Consider the following 19,012-nt stretch of genomic DNA (forward strand, 5'->3'; position numbering starts at 1 on the left):
TAGTTGCCGTTCGTTCGTAAATTAAAAAGTATATTGTAGTAACGTATTTAAATGAGGCATTATGTTTGTAACCTAACTCAAGGGAAGGCATTTTATAACCAAAAGCGATGTATAAACATTCGAACTCCGCGCGTCAGTTTACCACTCAATTGGCCGCCGCCCAGCTATTCAATTTGTCCACTCATCACAGTCGACCGCTCGTGCGGTTGTGGGGGCCTGGCTATTTGGCTCACAGTGGGAAGGTCAGGTCCTTGGGGCAATTTGGTGGCGCGCGGCGGTGACTTCGCGCCGGGGTTGGCTGCACTGCGGAGCTCACGTGCGCGGGTGCGTGACGCCAGAAAGAGACAGCTGCCCGGCGCGGCTCTGCGCATGCGCCGGGGCGCCAGAAGGCGCGAGCGGCTCAGCCGGAAGGGCAGGTAAAGCGAAGCAGCCGACGAGTAAACAGCACGCCCAGCTGCGCTCTCAAACGACAGACATACCGTACGCACAGTACGCACTCGCACCGTCAACCGCGCTCCAGCAGCGAGTGTCGCAGTTGTTACGTACAGTGCCGCTCCGTGACAGACAGAACTTTGCAAACCAGGCGTCTACGCGTGCGCGAGTGGTGCCGTCCAAATTACATCGCGCGGCGCAGTTGCTGGCCGTGCAACGTGACTAGTCGGCCGTGCAACGTGACTCACTGACTTGGCCTGTGTGTGGCTTCGCCCGCGTTATTTTCCGTGCCACGTTCGCGCGGTTAGAACACCATCTCGCAACAAACTCGCCCGTGCTTCGTTGCTGCACCGAATAAAACACACCAGTGAGTGTTTTCTGTGTGTTGACTGTCTCCTGCTGTGTTTCTTCCCAGAATACGCCACAAGTGCCGGAGTTGCTCCACTTTTGTGACAGATCACCCTCACCGGATCGAAGGCCTGTTCGCCACCACCATCGCACTCCACAAACGTGAGTAAAATATACTATAATGTATTGTTGTTATACTTTGAAATAGGTTTTCTGTTCATGCCTAAGCGCCACAGCTTATTAAGATATTATTTTCATTCAACTTCCTGGCAGATTAAAACTGTGTGCTGGACCGAGACTCGAACTCGGGACCTTTGCCTTTCGCGGGCAAGTGCTCTACCATCTGAGCTACACAAACACGACTCGCGCCCGGTCCTCACAGCTTTACTTCTGCCAGTACCTCGTCTCCTAACTTCCAAACTTTACAGAAGCTCTCCTGCGAACCTTTCAGAACTAGCACTCCTGAAAGAAAGTGCACTTGCCCGCGAAAGGCAAAGGTCCCGATTTCGAGTCTCGGTCCGGGACACAGTTTTAATCTGCCAGGAAGTTTCATATCAGCGCACACTCCGCTGGAGAGCGAAAATCTCATTCTGGAAATATTATTTTCATGTTCCACCTAGGTTGAAATACGATCACAGCAACTGCGGTGAGGGGGGGGGGGACAAGGCGACCTTTCTCATACCCCCCCCCCCCCCCAATCTCGCCCTTTCCCCCTAAAATCCGTGGCACAGAGTCTTTATGCATATCCAAGCTTTTTTCCCTCGGCTTCACCCGCATACGGACGCATCACATACTATGGTGTGCAAAACTCATAACAAAAGCAACCTTCAGATGATATGCTACAGCCAAATAACAAAGCTTGGTGATACTTTGACCGTACATAGAAAGAACTGCTCCAGTACGGTACACAGGGAAACTGGAAGGAATATGCAGTGAGACAAAATAAATTGCCGACAAAAACGTAGTAAAAAGCCAGTCCTATAAACATAGTAGAAAAACTACCTAATTTCCACACATCACTTATTTATAGCCGGCCGCGGTGGCCGTACGGTTCTAGGCGCTCGAGTCCGGAACTGCGGGACTGCTACGGTCGCAGGATCGAATTCTGCCTCGGGCATGGATGTGTGTGGTGTCCTTAGGTTAGTTAGGTTTAAGTAGTTCTAAGTTCTAGGGGACTGATGACCTCAGATGTTAAGTCCCATAGTCCTCAGAGCAATTTTGAACTTATTTATAATGGTAACTATGTAAACATGTATCATCGATGGTCCACTATCATCCAAGCTGTGAAGAGAAAAATAGTATACATAGCAGCCAACTAAAGTCACATATACATCTCCAGTGTACATCTAAGGAGAAACTAATAATTTTAAAAAAGGGCATCAAGATATTACATATAAGATAAAAAATCTTTTCTGATCATAGTTACAGACCATCATATTAAGACCATTGCTTACTTACGTATTTACAGAGCACCTAATGGTGGCAATATGCCAAAATGGGCTTAGGCCCATCGTGATTAGTGTATAAAAGAAAAACCATTTAAAGAGCAGTGTAGCTGACTGATATTCGTAATAATTGTGTCATTAGAAGACATATGAGGCGTGTTTTTTAAGTACCGTTTTGAAAATTAAAAAAGATGTCCTAAGAAATCTCAATAATTTTAATATGAAAGCGTTTACCTTATTGTACTTTCTGCAGAATTTCCGTCAATACTGAGGCACTTGTCATAACTTTGTGCCAGGTTTTGAATACCCTCCTCATAGAAGTCTGCCGCCTGACTTGTTAACCACTGTACCACCACTGTTTTGACTTCGTCATCGTCTCGAAGACGCTGACCACCCAGGTGTTTCTTCAAGTGCAGGAACAGATGGCAGTCTCTGGGCGCAAGATCGGGGCTGTACGGAGGATGATCTAGAGTTTCTCATCGAAAAGATGTGATGAGATCTTTGGTCTGATTCGCCACGTGCGGATGGGTATTGTCTTGCAGCAAAAGGATTCCCTTGCTCAACTTACATGGACTGTTGCTTTGTTGGTGTGAAGTAGGCCACCCACGTTTCATCGCCCGTAACAATTTGGCTAAGGAATCACCACCGTCGTTGTTGTACCGCTCAAGGAAAGTCAATGCACTGTCTAAAACGTTTGGTTTTGTGCACGTCCGTCAACATTTTAGGTACCCTACGTGCGCACAATTTTCGGTAATACAAGCGCTCAGTCACAGTGCCATACAAAAGACATGCAGAAACATTAGGAAAGTCACCCCGCAAGGAGGAAACCGTAAAGCATCTGTTTTCTCTCACCTTATTGTCCACTTCCTGCCCCAAACTCTCATTTACGACCGAAGGACGCCCACTCCGTTGTTCATCGTGCACATTTGTGCGGCCATCTTTAAACGCTCTCACCCACTTTCTTACCATTCCATCACTCATAATGTTTTCTCCGTAAACTGCACAGATCTCACGATGAATATCGATCGCTTTTGGGCCTTTAGCACTAAGAAATGTTACAACAGCCCGTACTTCACAGTCGGTGGGACTCAACGATTATCTCAAACACTCAGTACACAACGTAAGCAAGGAAGAATCAGACTGTAATGGCGTCAGTGCGTAGATTAAGGTACAGGCTTTCATGTAAAAATGAAATTATTGAGATATCTTAGCGCATCTTTTTTTTAAATTTCGAAACGGTACTTACTTAAACATGTCTCGTATTTTGCACTGCAGGCCTCAAACAACAAACAGGAGTGACAATTTTGTTTAGAGACACTAATTACATTGTAGTCGCCACGATTCTTGATGGTCCCTGGACATTACAAATGGGAAGTGTCATATGGCGAGACATATGTATAATGCACCTAGGAATGTCGTTGAAGACGATTGATTTGGTGGTCCAGGTCTTACGGTGTGTGAAGTCTTAATGTTCCATGGGTGTACTGACCTTCAGATCATTGAAGACGGTACACTCACTGGTAAACGCTACTGTGACCTTGTACGTGTTCCCCATGCACAAGTCACAGGCATGCATTCGGCCCTGACTTCCTTTCATTTTTGTGGATGACAATGCGCGACCATTTTTGTGGATGACAATGCGCGACCATTTTTGTGGATGACAATGCGCAACCGTTTTTGTGGATGACAATGCACGACCGCATGGAATAGCGCAGGTGGGGGAGGATATTCAGTGAATAGACTGGGCTGCGTGTTGCCCCAACTTAAATCCAATTGAGCACGTGTGGCATACATTGGGGAGTCATACTGGAGCACGTCCACATGCACCACCAACCATCCAGCAGTTGTCAGCCACACTGGTGGAGGAATAGAATTCCTTTTGAACCTTGTTTGCGAGCATGGGAGAACATTGCGTAGCACATGCTACCGTCCCTGGTGATGGATCACACACCCTGTTAAGGACCGTATTCCACCAGGGGACCCTCATAAAATGCGGCGACTTCTGTGTAATTGCTGTCTTCGAATAAAAGTGTCATTTCTGTTTGTCTCATTGCGTATTTCTTTCAGATACCTTCTGTGCTGTACTGTTTCAGTTCTTCCTATCTACGGCGCAAGCCACATCGAACTATGTTACTCATAGGTGGCACATCAGGAGAAGTTACTTTTGTCCTTAAGTTTTGCATTGTAGTTCTATATTTTACACAGAAATATATTTTGCACACATTTAACATATGTCACACAAATTTGTATGCGTATCCCAGCCATATCCCTAGCGATTTTCGCTCTGGTGTTTCGTCTGAATCGGGACAAAACGTATAATTCTAATAAGTTTCCTTTAATTTACGTCTATGGTCACAATCTTTTCTGTTTAACAGTTTACCGGTTTCGGTCTTTGATGACCATCATCAGATCTGTCTCATAAAAACAAAGTCCTAATGCACTGCAGCCATAGTGGCATAGTCAACTATTAAATGTGGAATCAACACCAGCATCAGTCATGTTGTCAGTAAAACTAATGTTTTAAACAGTAGTTTTACTCATGTGATGTGATTTATATGTATTTGACGATGCTGGTGTTGATTCCGCATTTAACAGTTGACTATGCCACTATGGCTGCAGTGCATTAGGAGTTTGTTTTTATGAGACAGATCTGATGATGGTCATCAAAGACCGAAACCGGTAATCTGTTAAACAGAAAAGATTGTGACCATAGACGTAAATTAAAGGAAACTTATTACATACACGGGTCACTGTGTTTTTTCGCGACGATGTCGCAGCTTGTGAAACGTATAATTCTGCCAGTTATAGACTGTCGTTTCGAAAAACAGGAGTGCTGCTGGCAACCAATTGTGAATTTTTTTTCTTTACACCTTCCATCTCTAGAGAGCATGTTAAATATCTCTCTGGTATTGATTGTGAGCTGTTTGGTGTGATTTTGGTCCCCGAAACACGATGTGGTATGTGCAGCCAACAAGGACGAGTGAGAGACATTGCTCCTTATACTTCTGAAGTAATCCAGATGACCTAAATACAGGGAAGATATACCAACAGTTTGTTTTTCGATGTTTCGACATGTCACCCATCCTCGCTCCCACGTCTGGCAGCAATACCACAACTTTATACACCATATTTGGTTGAAATTGCTCCAGGCATCGCTACCCATGCTTTTTATGTGATGCCTTCCCACGCCAAACCTTCAGCTACCAGGCTGGTAGGGCAACCTTATTATCGTTTTAATTTTTTCCAGACGGCAAGTGATACATTTGCCAGTTTTGGTAGAAATTCTATCACAAATTACAGGGAGTTGTTTATGTGATACTGTCTTCGTCCCCTCCTCCAGGCCCAGTTCCCCAACTGTAGTGGTGAAGTATTCATAGTGCCTTTTATGTATATGGAATGAAGCGGCGATCGAAAATTAGTACCAAGACGGGATTCGAAACCGGGTCTGCTGATTGCTAGGCAGGTCTGTTAGCCACTAAGGCACCATGACACTGTGGTTCACAAAGCCGCACGGATTACTCTGCTATGCCTCCCTCCTCAATCCTCCAAGCAAGAGATCCAGGTTCAATTCCCAGCCTTGGTACAAATTTTCAATCAACACTTCAGTATAGGTACATAAAATCATATTTGTACGAGACCAGTGCAGTCTCTGAAATTGTGTCATTTCATTTGTATCATAGTGACTGCCCCCAAAACCTATGGATTTCATACTAATAGCGGTCGTTTCATGTTTTTTTTTTTTTTATAATTCCCAGCCCCACTTCCGCCCCTAGGGGTGGTTGGGGTATATTGTTGCAACATACCTTTACAGGAATAATGAGTAATGTATGTAGAAAATTTGGCTGGATTTGCCCCAGACGTTGGTGAGTTAACCTGTCTCAGGCCGGGCGTGGTGGCCGAGCGGTTCTAGGCGCTACAGTCCAGAACCACGCGGCTGCTATGGTCGCAGGTTCGAATCCTGCCTTGGGTATGGATGTGTGTGATGTCCTTAGGTTAGTTAGGTTTAAGTACTTATAAGTTCTAGGGGACTCATGACCTTAGCAGTAAAGTCCCATAAGATTTCACACACATTTGAAAATTTTTTTTTTGATAAAAAATTGTAAGAAAATATTTCGTTACATTAAAAAAAATTTAAAAGCTAAATTTCTGAAATTTGTATTTCACTTCTCTCTTGTAAATAAAAATATACTTGTCTGGGAATGGAAGTTGCTATGCAAATATTTCCCCAAGAACGCAAAAGGCATGATTCAGAAAGACGTCGGACGCCAGCTACCAGAATCGCCTTTTAGTGAGAAAAGGCCATGCTTCTGTGGCCTTAATTACAGTGAAAACTTGGAAGGTGTTGCAATACGTGAACAACATTAAAATTCGATTAAATGAGAGCAAAAGAAATTTCTGCAGGCCATACAGCCTACGCGAGCGAAGCAGCGGGCACTAAGCGAGTTTTTTATGTATACATTTATAGTTATTTCTACAACTTAAAAACCTTACAGTTTGAAGATGATCATGGAACATCTGAAAAAAAAAAAAAAAACGCTTGACTTATTATAGTGTTACAAGAGCGTAAACAGATTCTGGACGAAAGTGCAGGGGGCAGTCGGCTTGGAAGAATTCCAGTAATCCGCTGAAAAACTCTTTAAAAGCGAACGAACTATCGAATGTGGTGCCACCATACACCTCTTCGGCTTTCCTCCCCGTCGTTCCGAAACGGAAGTGTTTTTTTCTCCTAATTAAGAGTACCGACCCCGTGACCAAATTAAATGCATCAATCGCCGTTTCGGTGAAATTTTCTTGACCAATGCGATTTTTGAGCGACACATGCAAACCCAAATGTATTTTTATCCACTGATTTTAATTTGATGCTATTTATAGGTACGTTGTGAAATATTGCAATCCAAAGTTCTACCAGTCTCCAAAAAACGACCCCAGTGCTAACGTTAAATTGCTATACTATAGGAGCGTGTACGTATTTTCAACATAACGATACGGGAAGAATCGAAATTGCTTTTCCCCTTCTCTCTTGTTACGAACTTATCTGAACTATTAGAACAATACACAGAAAAGAAGCAATAAACAGCAAAGCTAACATTAAATTCAACTGCAAGAAAGAACTGAGCCGACTAACAAAACAACAACTGGACTCATACAACACCATAGGTGTGCAGTAACTGGACTTGCTGAAGTGTAGCTTGTCGATAGTCCTCTTGATATATCGATAATTACACTACTGGCCATTAAAATTGCTACACCACGAAGATGACGTCCTAGAGTCGCGAAATTTAACCGACAGGAAGATGATGCTACGATATGCAAATGATTAGCATTTCAGACCATTATTATTCACACAAGGTTGGCGCCGGTGGCGACATCTACAACGTGCTGACATGAGGAAAGTTTCCAACCGATTTCTCATACACAAACAGCAGTTGACCGGCGTTGCCTGGTGAAACGTTGTTGTGATGCCTCGTGTAAGGAGGAGAAATGCGTACCATCAAGTTTCCGACTTTGATAAAGGTCGGATTGTAGCCTATCGAGATTGCGGTTTATCGTATCGCGACATTGCTGCTCGTGTCGGTCGAGATCCAATGATTGTTAGCAGAATATGGAAACGGTGACTTCAGCAGGGTAATACGGAACGCCGTGCTGGATCCCGACGGCGTCGTATCACTAGCAAGCCGAGATGACAGGCATCTTATCCGCACGGCTGTAACGGATCGTGCAGCCGTGTCTCGATCCCTGAGTCAACAGATGGGGACGTTTGCAAGGCAACAACCATCTGCACGAACAGTTCGACGACGTTTGCAGCAGCACGGACTATCAGCTCGGAGACCGTGGCTGCGGTTACCCATGACGCTGCATCACAGACAGGAGCGCCTGCGATGGTGTACTCGACGACGAACCTGGGTGCACGAATGGCAAAACGTCATTTTTTCGGATGAATCCAAGTTCTGTTTACAGCATCACGATGGTCGCATCCGTGGTTGGCGACATCGCGATGAGCGCACATTGGAAGCGTGTATTAGTCATCGCCATAGTGGCGTATCACCCGGCGTGTTGGTATGGGGTGCCATTGGTTACACGTCTCGGTCACCTCTTGTTCGTACTGACGGTACTTTGAACAGTGGACGTTACATTTCAGATGTGTTACGACCCGTGGCTCTACCCTTCACTCGATCCCTGCGAAACCCTACATTTCAGCAGGATAATGCACGACCGCATGTAGTCACCAATTGAAAACGTCTTGTCGATGGTGGCCGAGCAACTGGCTCGTCACAATACGCCAGTCACTACTCTCGATGAACTGTGGTATCGTGTTGAAGCTGCATGGGCAGCTGTACCTGTACACGCGAACCAAACTCTGTTTGACTCAATGCCCAAGCGTATGAAGGCCGTTATTACGGCCGGAGGTGGTTGTTCTGGGTACTGATTTCTCAGGATCTATGCCCCCAAATTGCGTGAAAATGTAATCACATGTCGGTTATAGTGCAGCATATTTGTCCAATGAATACCCGTTTATCACCTGCATTTCTTCTTGGTGTAGCACTTTTAATGTTCTTAATATATATTAATGACTTGCCATTCTATATTCATGAAGAGGCAAAGTTAGTTCTCTTTGCTGATGATACAAATATAGTAATCACACCTGACAAACAAGAATTAACTGGTGAAATTGTCAATACTGTCTTTCAGAAAATTACTAAGTGGCTCCTTGTAAACGGACTCTCACTGAATTTTGATAAGACACAGTACATACAGTTCCGTACAGTGAATGGTATGACGCCATTAATAAATATAGACCTTAATCAGAAGCATATAGCTAAGGTGGAATATTCCAAATTTTTAGGTGTGGCCATTGATGAGAGATTAAATTGGAAGAAACACATTGATGATCTGCTGAAGCGTTTGAGTTTAGCTACTTATGCAAGAAGGGTCATTGCAAATTTTGGTGATAAACATCTTAGTAAATTAGCTTACTACGCCTATTTTCACTCATTGCTGGCATATGACATCGTATTTTGGGGTAATTCATCACTGAGGAATAAAGTATTTATTGCACAAAAGCGTGTAATCAGAATAAAAGCTGGAGTCCACCCAAGATCATCCTGCAGACATCTATTTAAGGATCTAGGGATATTCACAGTAGCTTCTCAGTATATATACTCTCTTATGAAATTTGTTATTAACAACCAAACCCAATTCAACAGTAACAGCAGTGTGCATAACTACAATACTAGGAGAAAGGATGATCTTCACTATTCAAGATTAAATCTAACTTTGGCACAGAAAGGGGTGAATTATACTGGCACTAAAGTCTTTGGTCACTTACCAAATAGTATCACAAGTCTGACAGATAACCAACAAGTATTTAAGACGAAATTAAAAGAATTTCTGAATGACAACTCCTTCCACTGCATAGAGGACTTGTTAGATATAAATTTTAAAAAAAATTAAAAAAGTAAAAAATTAAAAATAAAAAACACAAAAAAATGAAAAAGTTGTTGTATTAACTTAAGTATGTTGTTAAATTAACTTAATTATGTTCTTAAATTAACTTAATTATGTCATGTAGTGGAAAATTTGACTCGTTCCACATCATTACGAAATATCGTATTCATGATCCATGGAACTAGTATTAATCTAATCTATGTTTGTTGTTGTGGTCTTCAGTCCTGAGACTGGTTTGATGCAGCTCTCCATGCTACTCTATCCTGTGCAAGCTTCTTCATCTCCCAGTACCTACTGCAACTTACATCCTTCTGAATCTGTTTAGTGTATTCATCTCTTGGTCTCCCTCTACGATTTTTACCCTCCACGCTGCCCTCCAATACTAAATTGGTGATCCCTTGATGCCTCAGAACATGTCCTACCAACCGATCCCGTCTTCTGGTCAAGTTGTGCCACAAACTTCTCTTCTCCCCAATCCTATTCAATACTTCCTCATTAGTTATGTGATCTACCCATCTAATCTTCAACATTCTTCTGTAGCACCACATTTCGAAAGCTTCTATTCTCTTCTTGTCCAAACTATTTATCGTCCATGTTTCACTTCTATACATGGCTACACTCCATACAAATACTTTCAGAAACGACTTCCTGACACTTAAATCTATACTCGACGTTAACAAATTTCTCTTCTTCAGAAACGCTTTCCTTGCCATTGCCAGTCTACATTTTATATCCTCTCTACTTTGACCATCATCAGTTATTTTGCTCCCCAAATAGCAAAACTGCTTTACTACTTTAAGTGTCTCATTTCCTAATCTAATTCCCTCAGCATCACCCGACTTAATTCGACTACATTCCATTATCCTCGTTTTGCTTTTGTTGATGTTCATCTTATATCCTCCTTTCAAGACACTGTTCATTCCGTTCAACTGCTCTTCCAAGTCCTTTGCTGTCTCTGACAGAATTACAATGTCATCGGCGAACCTCAAAGTTTTTACTTCTTCTCCATGAATTTTAATACCTACTCCGAATTTTTCTTTTGTTTCCTTTACTGCTCGCTCAATATACAGATTGAGTAACATCGGGGAGAGGCTACAAGCCTGTCTCACTCCTTTAATCTAATCTAATGTAATCTAATCTAATGTAATCTAATCTAATGGCCAGTAGTGTACTTTTGTTCCCGCGTCACGCGCCTGCAACACCACCAGGGGGCATCCAACTTTGCGGCGGGCAGTGGTCGTAATGTTTTGGTTCACCAGTGAATAGCAATTTGCGTCCGGCCGTCACTCTTGCAGGAATAACCAAAGCGGTTAAGGCGACCGCTCGCGCAAATCGGGAAGCTCGGGTTCGTGTCCCGGTCGGGCACAAATTTCGATTGCAGTCATTCCCGTATGCAGCTAACCGTCGTTCGTATTCGCAACTGCGAGTACATTTCGTGTAGTACACGATTAAGCTCTACTCGCCCTTATGCGGATTCTTTGTTACGGAGTGAATAACAAAGCTGAAATTTGTGAATAAATTTAGGAGTTGCCCAGTTTTTTTTTTCCACATGTGAGAATTTGTTCGAGTTTGACACTGAACGTGGACATTTCTAAACAGGTCTGTGTATTTTTTAAATCTGTGTTCTTTGACATTTGATTATCCGCAGTTCGTGGTGTAGTGGTTACGGTCAGAGGGTTAGCTGCCCTCTATAATAAAAAAAAAATCTGAGTTAATGGATCGACGATTAACTTGAAGAAGCATCACGGGACGTCCGCCCCGAACAAATTCATCGACCAAGGAACGAAGTGAGATAAAAAAAAAAAAATGTCGCTAGCGTTGCTGCCTCTGGATCACGGGGTCCTGGGTTCGATTCCCGGCTGGGTTGGGGATTTTCTCTGCCCGGGGACTGAGTGCTTGAGTTTTCCCCATCATTTCATCATAATGTGTGAACGTGGCTTAAACTGGACTGTGTAAAGATTGGGACTTTGTACGGGCGCTGATGGCCGCGCAGTTGAGCGCCCCACAAATCAAACCCATTGACATTGGGTGTCCGCCTCCGGTAGCTGAGTGGTCACCGCGACAGAATTTCAATCCTATTGACCCGAGTTCGATTCCCAGCTGGGTCGGAGATTTTCTCCGCTCAGAGACTGGGTGTTGTGTTGTGCTAATCATGGCTCTCAGCAAATATGAGACTTAACATCTGAGGTCGTCAGTCCCCTAGAACTTAGAACTACTTAAACCTGACTAACCCAAGGACATCACACACATCCATGCCCGAGGCACGACTCGAACCTGCGACCGTAGCGGTCGCGCGGTTCCAGATTGAAACGCCTGGAGCCGCTCGGCCACAACGGGCGGCGGAAAAATCAATTCTTCTGATTCTGATAAGATATTTAATACTGTCAACCATAATTTTTCATCATTATTCGCTTGCAAATGTTCGCGTTCACAATTTTTACTGCGGTTCACACTTCTGGCTTCATTGTGACATTCTGCTGAATTATTTACGGACGCTTTTATTTTATTTTACTTTGTTTGTTGAGCCATCAGTGTTCTGATTGGTTTCAAACATCCACCGACGAAACCCTGTCCTGTACCACCTTTTCCTCTCAGAGTAGCACTTGCAACCTACGTTCCCAATTATTTGATGGATGTATTTCAGTGTCTGTCTTCCTCTACAGTTTTTGCCCTCTAGAGCTCCCTCTAGTATCGTGGAAGTCAGTCCCTCATGTTTTAACATATATCCTGTCATTCTGCCCTTCTCCTTTTCCACATAGTCCTTCGATCCTGCGCCCCCCCCCCACCCCCCACCCCCACCCCCACCCCCACAAAAAAAATCCAGTCTCAAATTACGCTTGCTACCCCATAAGATCGCTCTTTTGATAATAAGCTAGTAATACTGAGTCATTAGCTTTTCGCACATCGACAAATATTGCATCTACCTGAACGCCTTAATCCGAAGCTTTTAGGTGAGAGGAATGGGAGTTGGGTTTCAGTCGATCGATGTTTTCGGAATCCATGCTGGTTGGCATGGAGAATGCCATTCTGTTCGAGATACCTTACTGCGTTTGTTATCAGAATATATTCTACCCTCGTACAACAAATCGATGTCATCATCATTGTTATCTGATATCTTAACACATGTCCCATAATCGTGTGCCTTCTTCTTGTCAGTGTTTTCCACACATTCCTTTTCTCGCAGATTCTACGCAGGATCTGCTCATTCCGTGCCTTATCAGTCCACCTAATTTTCCACATTCGTCTGTAGCACCACATCTCAAAAGCTTCGACTCTTTTCTGTGCCGTCCGGGGTGGCCGAGCGGTTCTAGGCGCTACAGTCTGGAACCGCGCGACCGCTACGGTCGCAGGTTCGAATCCTACCTTGGCATGGGTCTGTGTGATGTCCTTAGGTTAGTTGGGTTTAAGTAGTTCTAAGTTCTAGGTGTCTGATGACCTCAGCAGTTAAGTCCCATAGTGCTCAGAGCCATTTTTTGAGCCTCTTTTCTTTCCCGTTTTCCCACAGTGCATGTTTCACTACCATACAATGCTGTGCTCCAAATGTACATTCTCATAATTTTTTTCCTCAAATTAAGGCCTAAGTTTGGTGCCTGTAGACTACTCTTGGCCAGGAATGCCCTTTTTGCCAGATTTTTTTTGCCAGGAATTACCGCACGTCAAGACGGAGTGCCATCGTGTTCCAAAGATGACTGCACTCCATAAGCTTCACTAGGCCCATATTTCGACTTCTACTAACCTACACCAGCCGCCCTTTGTGTAGATTTGCCGTAAGGGAAGCGCACAGTGCTCTGGTTGTAAAAGGGGCCGGGGGATTCTTGGGTAAAAACGGTACGCTTTGTCAGAATACGAGGGAGGTTTCTTATGTAAAAGGCAGTCTTCTGGGAAGAGCTTGTGAGATCTGCTTCGTCTCCCGAGCTATAAGCGCTGCAGGGAGTGGATAGCAGACGCATTGAATAAGAGGGAGGCAGGGAAAGAGAGAGAGAGAGAGAGAGAGAGAGAGAGAGGGGCTGGAAGTTGTGTGGACACCCCAGGACCTGCAGGCGATAAAACTTTCTTATCGACGGGTTTGTCTCACACGCTCGTACACATACCAACAAAGTTTGTCAATCTAACATCACTAAAGTGTGCCGGCCGCGGTGGCCGTGCGGTTCTAGGCGCTCCAGTCCGGAGCCGCGCTGCTGCTACGGTCGCAGGTTCGAATCCTGCCTCGGGCATGGGTGTGTGTGACGTCCTTAGTTAGGTTTAAGTAGTTCTAAGTTCTAGGGGACTGGTGACCACAGCAGTTGAGTCCCATAGTGCTCAGAGCCACTTGAACCATCACTAAAGTGCGCGTCATTTATGACGGTGGCCGAGTTTAGGTTCGTTCTGCGCATCTGACGTCACAAACCACAGTCAGCCAATGAACAGAGAACGACGTCGCCAGAGCTCGACTGCAGTGCAGAGCACGGACGAGCGTGTTCAGTTTTAGAAACGTTCAGTCATAAATAAACAATTCAACAAAAGCAATGTCGTGACAGCAGACTTTCTATAAAAGAAAGTTTGGAAAAAGCATTCTTTATACCAATTGCTTCGTATTCTATTAATTAAACCAAACAAGCAATAAGCCTCTTAATTCAGGCGATAGAAAGGCAATTTCTAGTGGCAACTGAAATCAACCATACTGAAAGTATACGCTATGGACTTTTTTACCTCTGCAAACTCTTCAAAATTTCGTGCAATGGTTTACTACATTTAATGCTGCACAATAACTGCGTTGAACAACGAAACAAAATTAAGTCATTTATGGGGGGAAGGTATCAGTCAAGAAGATGTGTAAAAATCAAATTTTTTTACCAAATAGTTTTTGTGAAATCGAATGATAAGTGTGTCAAAGCAGTCGGAACACCGTGTGTCTGCACAGGCGAGCAGTGCAGTGATGACAAAATGCGGGGAGCACGTCTCTGCAGCAGCGAAAGGGTTAATGCGGCCGTGGTGGCTTTACTTCATTAACTGCGCGCTCCCCCCTAAAGATAAGTTTGCGAACTATACTATACTATGGCGCTGCTTCTCTTGGCGCGTACAACTGGCAACGCAGCAATCTCCCGCGTCTGGGCAGGCATGCGCGAGCCGCCAAGATAAAAGAATTGAACTATAGCAAACGATTTTCGTGTTTCGAACTATTATGATACCAGTGCAATGGCTACCGCTACAGACAAAGCGTGTTGTGCAATCAATCAAGAATGAAAACACTGGTTCAGGAATAGTTAATGTTGGGAGAGAAACGTATCCATGAAAAATTTGCTATAGGAAGTATTACACTCACAACCTGACGGTTACATCTACTTTCTCCGAGAGGGCAGTCAAACGTTTAATCAAGAAATTACTTGGCCGTCGCATTGAAAAAGAAACACAATTATTCGAAAATTATTCTCGCCCACTTGGTCCCCGACGACGGTGTATTAAAATACCACAGCGTGAGAACACATTTATCGCCCGTGGCAAAACCGGAATCGTTTATTGTTTTTTTTTTTTTTTTTTTTTCAAAATGTTACATATTATACTTCAGCTTGAATGTTGTGCACGGAATATTTATTTTCTCCTCAATGTCTTGTTGTGCAATATACGGCTGGGAAAGAGGCAATACCTGTATCATTTTGGTAACTACTAGTTTGGTAACTAGCTTAGAGAAAGCTTTTGACAATGTTGACTCGAATACTCTCTTTCAAATTCTAAAGGTCGCAGGGGTAAAATACACCGAGCGATAGGCTATTTACAATTTGTACAGAGGCCAGAAGGCAGTTACAAGTGTCGGGGGCCATGAAAGGGAAGCAGGGGTTGGGAAGGGAGTGAGACAGGGTTGTAGCCTGTCCCCGATGTTATTCAATCTGTATATTGAGTAAGCAGTAAAGGAAACAAAAGAAAAATTCGGAGTAGGAATTAAATTCCACGGAGAAGAAATAAAAACTTTGAGGTTCGCCGATGACATTGTAATTCTGTCAGCGACAGCAAAGGACTTGGAAGAGCAGTTGAACGGAATGGACAGTGTCTTGAAAGGAGGATATAAGATGAACATCAACAAAAGCTTAGCGAGGATAATGGAATTTAGTCGAATTAGATCGGGTGATGCTGAGGGAATTAGATTAGAAAATGAGACACTTAAAATAGTAAAGGAGTTTTACTGTTTGGGGAGCAAAATAACTGATGATGGTCGAAGTAGAGAGGATATAAAATGCTGACTGGCAATGGCAAGGAAAGCGTTTCTGAAGAAGAGAAATTTCTTAACATCCAGTATAGATTTAAGTGTCAGGAAGTCGTTTCTGAAAGTATTTGTATGGAGTGTAGCCACGTATGGAAGTGAAACATGGACGATAAATATTTTGGACAAGAAGAGAATAGAAGCTTTCTAAATGTGGCGCTACAAAAAATGCTGAAGAGTAGATGGGTAGATCACATAACTAATGAGGAGATATGGAATAGAATTGGGGAGAAGAGGAGCTTGTGGCACAACTTGACTAGAAGAAGGGATCGGTTGGTAGGACATGTTCTGAGGCATCAAGGGATCACAAATTTAGCATTGGAGGGCAGCGTGAAGGGTAAAAATCGTAGAGGGAGACCAAGAGATGAATACACTAAACAGATTCAGAAGGATGTAGGCTGCAGTAGGTACTGGGAGATGAAGAAGCTTGCACAGGATAGAGTAGCATGGAGAGCTGCATCAAACCAGTCTCAGGACTGAAGACAACAACAACAACAGTGCTGTTTTATTTTTATCCTTGTTTTCATAGTTGTGGAAACTCGCAGTGCTGTGAGTTTTGTAACAAAACTTTTTTCCGGTAAACGTGCGCGGCGAAACATTGACACAAACAACGTTCCCCATCTTGTAAAATCTACTGTCAATCGAAACCTCTCTCAAAGACGTCAAACACGCCCTGTGTCTAACAAACATGTCAACAGAGTAGTACACGGTGAAATATTTGACAAAGCTGTTAATTTGATAAATTGTTTGATTGTGTATGGGGACATTTAACGTTTCCAGATGCATTGTTGTCGTTGTGGTCTTCAGCCCGAAGACTGGTTTGATGCTGCTCTCTATTCTGTGCAACTCTGATCACCTTCGAATAACTACTGCAACCTACATCTCTCTGAATCTGCTTGCTGTGTTCGTCTCTTGGTCCGTCTCTACGATTTTAATGCCCACGGCCGGCCGGTGTAGCCGAGCGGTTCTAGGCGTTTCAGTCCGGAACCGCGCTGTAGCTACGGGGTCGCAGGTTCGAATCCTGCCTCGGGCATGGGTGTGTGTAATGTCTCTAGGTTAGTTAGGTTTAAGTAGTTCTAAGTCTAGGGGACTGATGACCTTAGATGTTAAGTCCCATAGTGCTTAGAGCTATTTTTATTTAAACCCCACACTTTCCCGCAATACTAAATTGGTCATCCCTTGATGCCTCAGAATGTGTCCTACCAACCGATCCCTTCTTCTAGTCAAGGTGTGCCACAAACTTCTCTTCTCCCCAATTCTATTCTGTACCTCCTCATTAGTTATGTGATCTACCCATGTAACCTTCAGCATTCTTTTGTAGCACCACATTTCAAAAGCTGCTATTCTCTTCTTGTCTAAACTGTTTATCGTCCATGTTTCACTTCCATACATGACTTCATTCCATACAAATACTTTCAGAAAGGACTTCCTGAGACTTAAATTTATACTCTGTTAACAAATTTATCTCCTTCAGAATCGCTTTTCTTGCCATTGCCAGTCTGCATTTTATATTCTCCTTATTTCGAACACCATCAGTTATTTTTCTGGCCAAATAGCGAAACTCATTTACTATTTTAAGTGTCCCGTTTCCTAATTTAATTCTCTTAACATCTACCGACGTAATTAGACTGCATTTCATTATCCTTGTTGTGCTTTTGTTGATGTTCATTTTATATCTTCGATTCAAGACACTGTCCTTTACGTTCTACTACTCTTCCAAGTCCGTTGCTGTCCCTGACGGAATTACAATGTCATTGGCAAACCTCAAACTTTTTATTTCTTCTCCATGGATTTTAATACCTACTCCGAATTTTTCTTTTGTTTCCTTTACTGCTTGCTCAATATACAGATTGAATAACATCGGGGATAGGCTACAACCCTGTCTCGCTCCCTTCCCAACCACTGCTTCCCTTTCGTGCCACTTTGCTCTTATACACTCCTGGAAATTGAAATAAGAACACCGTGAATTCATTGTCCCAGGAAGGGGAAACTTTATTGACACATTCCTGGGGTCAGATACATCACATGATCACACTGACAGAACCACAGGTACATAGACACAGGCAACAGAGCATGCACAATGTCGGCACTAGTACAGTGTATATCCACCTTTCGCAGCAATGCAGGCTGCTATTCTCCCATGGAGACGATCGTAGAGATGCTGGATGTAGTCCTGTGGAACGGCTTGCCATGCCATTTCCACCTGGCGCCAGCGTTCGTGCTGGACGTGCAGACCGCGTGAGACGACGCTTCATCCAGTCCCAAACATGCTCAATGGGGGACAGATCCGGAGATCTTGCTGGCCAGGGTAGTTGACTTACACCTTCTAGAGCACGTTGGGTGGCACGGGATACATTCGGACGTGCATTGTCCTGTTGGAACAGCAAGTTCCCTTGCCGGTCTAGGAATGGTAGAACGATGGGTTCGATGACGGTTTGGATGTACCGTGCACTATTCAGTGTCCCCTCGACGATCACCAGTGGTGTACGGCCAGTGTAGGAGATCGCTCCCCACACCATGATGCCGGGTGTTGGCCCTGTGTGCCTCGGTCGTATGCAGTCCTGATTGTGGCGCTCACCTGCACGGCGCCAAACACGCATACGACCATCATTGGCACCAAGGCAGAAGCGACTCTCATCGCTGAAGACGACACGTCTCCATTCGTCCCTCCATTCACGCCTGTCGCGACACCACTGGAGGCGGGCTGCACGATGTTGGGGCGTGAGCGGAAGACGGCCTAACGGTGTGCGGGACCGTAGCCCAGCTTCATGGAGACGGTTGCGAATGGTCCTCGCCGATACCCCAGGAGCAACAGTGTCCCTAATTTGCTGGGATGTGGCGGTGCGGTCCCCTACGGCACTGCGTAGGATCCCACGGTCTTGGCGTGCATCCGTGCGTCGCTGCGGTCCGGTCCCAGGTCGACGGGCACGTGCACCTTCCGCCGACCACTGGCGACAACATCGATGTACTGTGGAGACCTCACGCCCCACGTGTTGAGCAATTCAGCGGTACGTCCACCCGGCCTCCCGCATGCCCACTATACGCCCTCGCTCAAAGTCCGTCAACTGCACATACGGTTCACGTCGACGCTGTCGCGGCATGCTAC

At 44.4% G+C, this 19,012-nt stretch overlaps 1 protein-coding gene across 1 annotated transcript in view; it reads left to right on the plus strand.

Moving 5' to 3' along the window:
* The first annotated feature begins 405 nt into the window (after window positions 1–405).
* LOC124720239 (period circadian protein) overlaps window positions 406–19,012 on the plus strand; it is a 200,965-nt gene continuing 182,358 nt past the window's right edge. Inside the window, exon 1 of the mRNA XM_047245556.1 lies at window positions 406–942. The gene's annotated coding sequence lies outside the window, so the exon portion shown is untranslated. The remainder of the gene's footprint in view (window positions 943–19,012) is intronic.

The sequence above is a fragment of the Schistocerca piceifrons genome, chromosome 11, assembly GCF_021461385.2.
Source record: "Schistocerca piceifrons isolate TAMUIC-IGC-003096 chromosome 11, iqSchPice1.1, whole genome shotgun sequence".
Classification (NCBI taxonomy): domain Eukaryota; kingdom Metazoa; phylum Arthropoda; class Insecta; order Orthoptera; family Acrididae; genus Schistocerca; species Schistocerca piceifrons.